Below are 4,422 nucleotides of genomic sequence, written 5' to 3' on the forward strand. Positions count from 1 at the left end.
TCAACTAGGAACAAATATAATGCTTTATCATTTAGATTTAAACATTACTACCAAAATTATTTTTAATTTGCGTAAAGTGAAATTACCTGGCTCTTCTGAGAATTGATCAATATACAGGTATATTAAATTTACTACGCAGCCTCTTAGTAACTATTTCATAGACCGAGTTCTTAGATTTAGTATAAAAATAGTAAATGTATATTAAAATTTCAAACATTTTAAACAGTTTATCAATTCTCTTTGATATAGTTCCTTCGGCTTTAACGAATACATTCTCATCACGTGTCGCGCGCTTCACACTCGATTAAAGTTTGTCCAAAATGAAAAATGTTTAATATTATATTGAACTCTGTTATTTTTATTGTATATTATATTAATTTCTGTAACTCGATTGAGGATTCTGCTTTCGATGAAAACTCTTGCCGTACAAAATTTGACTGTATTTTGTGTAATTTTTCTCTAAATTTACAAATGTTATTTTCATGGTATTTCCCAAGATCGATATGAAAACTACTACATGTCTTATCAAAATATTCTCAATAAAAACTGCGTAGATATTTTCTGTGTGAACAATTTTTGCATGTTCATTTTTTTTTCTTGTTTTGCATAGTTAGAAAGATAGTGAAAATTATGATTTTTAATACAAAACTTAAGTGAAATTTTCGCTCGTTATTCGTTACAGCGGATATTTTACTCCAACATAAAATTCAAGGGAGGTTTCGCTACCTCGATAAATCAAAATTTTCAAAATGAATTTCAAAAGTAATTGCTCGGGGCTGTTATGCATTTTTTCGAAATCATTAATGCTTTGATAGTTCTGGAATACATTAAAGGTTCAAAATCAAATTGAGATAGTTCTTACCGTCAATAGAGATGAAGAAAATATACGAAACATTAGAGGAAATTTTTCGTCACATCAATTATACTACACATAAATGGCAAATAGTCAGCAAATTAAAAGTCCTTACAATTCTGTTTGGAATGCCAGGTGGGTACAAAATGTATCCAAACTATCTCTGCGAATGAGGTAGTCGTGCGCTAAGTAGATATGCAAGAATAAATTATAAGAATAAAATTTAATGCAAAATAAGAAACAAATATTTAACTAATCCTTATAAATACAGTTTGAACTTTATTTTGCAATATCTAAATAAGCATAATATTTGATATGAATTTGATATGAAAGTGTTGAACATAATGTAAACAAGTTAACATTTAATGGACCAAATCGAGTGCGAATCTCGAGATACACGATGAAAATGTGTTCGCTAAAGCCCTCGATAGATTGCCACTTTAGGGCCTCGATAAAAAATAGGAAATCTAGACAGGGCCTCTTAAGAACCAAGTTATAATTTCTAGCTGGGTAGAAGTATAACCCCTCCAGGCCCACAATGCTTAAAAAGCATTTACATTTTGGGTTCCTTTTCAGCAAGAGAGGTTCCTTTTTGTTGCAGCTGCTTAGCAACCAAAAACTAATTCTAATAGAAATCCTAGTTTTTTTTGTGACGGAGGTTATTGGCACAAATTTGAATTTCTCTACCATCTCTGCTGAATAGGAGAAATCTCCAAAGTGTGTAATATCATTGATGCTTGGAAAAATTCTTATACATTTATTCGAAAACACTATGTTATGAGCCTATAAAGCCCCCTGGAAAGTAAGCTTTACCAAACTGTGTCACCTGCTGACAGATTATTAGTTCCAAGCACCGCCATACAATTTAAAATTTCGCGCCATACGAGATTACCAATCCCAGAAAAGCAGATGACTTCCATGTCAGAGCATTTTAGAAATTGTTGAGAACATTTTTTTACGATTTAAAAATTCAGCTATTCGCAGCAAATAAAAGGACGAAAGATTTATCTTCACGACTTATTTGGATAAAAAAACAAATGACCAGAGTAAAAGCATTTACAAAAATTAAAAAAAATTAAAATTTCGATTAAAAAAACGCACAATATGAAAAAAGTCAAAACGAGAAAAAAATTTCTTTTCGAACATCCTATAAGATTGCCATGACAACTCTTTGAATTTTCTTAATAAATTTGTGTTCGATTTTAATTTCGGGATGTGAAAAAATATACTCTGAAACCTGGCCCAAGTAGGGTCTGAGTTAGTTAGCCCCAATTTTGAAAATAAAAACTTTTATTATTTTAACTAATTTCAGAAGGGAACTAGAAACATAATTTGATCTAGGTGCCCATTTAGGGATAGGGTGCTGGTCGGATGCTGGTCGGGATCTTCGACCTTAATAAGTGGCTGTGCATAAATTACCCCCTTGGTTGGCGCCCCCTAGCCCATGCCAAGACGCAACAAAAAGATTATATTACTTAAATAAATAAATATATTGTAAATTGCGATGAAAAGTATGAAAAGAATATCCAATAATATCCACGATTTATACTTATACTCCTATAAGTGATACCAATAAAGTAAGAAAGTGTCCTCCAATTTCTTTTCACCCATATTATCAGTAAGAAATTCCCTAATGCATGTTTTGGATCCTATTTAGGAACATATTTTTGAAATTAATGATAAATTATTGATATTGAAAGAATAAAAGTAAAGGAATATTCTTGTCATCAATTATATTACAACATTTTGAATTAATTTTTTTCCGATGTAATCCAAAATATATTTTTCCATTAAAAATGTATAGGAAACCTAAATGCATTTTTTATGGGCGCCCATTTAAATATTGATTTTTTACATATATTAACTTTCAATGGCGTCTATACGTACCTTGAGAGAGTTTCGTGGTCAACTTAATTATGTGAAAAGTATGACTCCATTTTAGCTCACAAATATGAAAAGGGGCAACTTCTTTAATTCATTACGAAATGCCGACTTATTGTCGGCTGTATTCAATTACTTTAGTATTGGTTAAGTTAAAACTTAATTTTCATATTAAAATGCCTACTTATTAGTCGAAATTTTCTTTAAAACAAGTTACTAGCTTACATTCCCAGAGTTCGAATTAAAGGATACATTTATTTATCTTGGAAATTGTAAAATGTTACTATATTTTGCTAAACTTTACTATAATACCCGTGCAGAAATTTCGATCTGGCCCGAATCGGGGCCAGATAAGTCCAGATCGGGTCCCGGTCGGGCATTTTGTTCGGGGCCAGATCACGGATGAAACACACGTCCAGATTGGGGCCAGGTCGGGACACTTGATCGGGAAACCCGATCGGTGCCCGATCGGTACACCATCAGTCTCGTTATAATCTATTCGTGCATTTCACTAATGGAGATTTAATAAAAGTAAACTCGAAGCTATCGAATGGTCCTCTCCTTTCGAAGTCCACCTTAATATTTTGATTTTCCAATTAAGTTATTTCAAGTTAAAATTAAAGTACTTCTCAACAAACTAGAAAAAGTTTTTTCGCATAAAGATTCCCTACAACTTGACATTTTTGAATGCTTCCAAAGAAAATCGTCAGGAAATAACCTATGATTTACGATTTATTAACATTTTACTGTAAATAAATTCAGTATTCTGTCAATTTAATTATTATTATTATTATTATTATTATTATTATTATTATTATTATTATTATTATTATTATTATTACACCATTAAGCCATTTCCCTTTCGGGGTAGGCGTGACTCACTCGGCAGGGGAAAGGAGTAGTGTGTGGAAGGGATAGAGATTTTTCAGATTGATCCAGAATTCTCGTGCTATTTAAGTAAATAACACGTTCGTTCCGCAACACTGCTCCGACCCAGATTGCTGATCAATCTCTCTAGGAATCACCCCAAGCGAAGAACCTCACGAAGTCGTTATGTAAGGTTCCCCACTTGGGTCCACTAATAGCCAAGGTCTTTGTTTCAGGCGTCGATCACTCTACTGACACTCTTTTTATTAACTATTTGCCGCCATACTTTCCTGTCCTGGCATACTACTCTAGCTTCTTTCATGCCCATGCATTTTTTCATGCAGGCTCTCGTGTTTCCATGACTTCTTATGTCTCTTCTAAGTAGGGTCTCATTCACACATTCTAACCATTCTTTCCGCGGTCTACCTCTGGGCACGTTGCCATTTACTTTACCTTGATACACTTGTTTCGTTAGTCGTTCATTTGGCATTCTCTCAACATGTCCGAACCATCTTAACCGATTTCTTTCCAATGTGTCTGCTAGCGTCTCTTCTGTACCACATGCTTTTAGAATTATCTCGTTACTTACTTTGTCCATTAGGGATTTCCCGCTTATTATGCGCATGAATCTCATGTCAATTGCTTTAATTTTACTCTTATCTTTTTCTTGATAAGTCCATTTCTCGCTACCATATAGTACAGTCGGTACAAATATAGATTTATGTATTGCCATTTTAGCTTTATTTGATATATTTTTACTTCTGATAAGGGGACCTGCTCTACCAATAACCTTCTTACCTTCATTTATTCGTCTATCTAAT

Source organism: Belonocnema kinseyi, chromosome 2 (genome assembly GCF_010883055.1).
Source record: "Belonocnema kinseyi isolate 2016_QV_RU_SX_M_011 chromosome 2, B_treatae_v1, whole genome shotgun sequence".
Lineage (NCBI taxonomy): Eukaryota > Metazoa > Arthropoda > Insecta > Hymenoptera > Cynipidae > Belonocnema > Belonocnema kinseyi.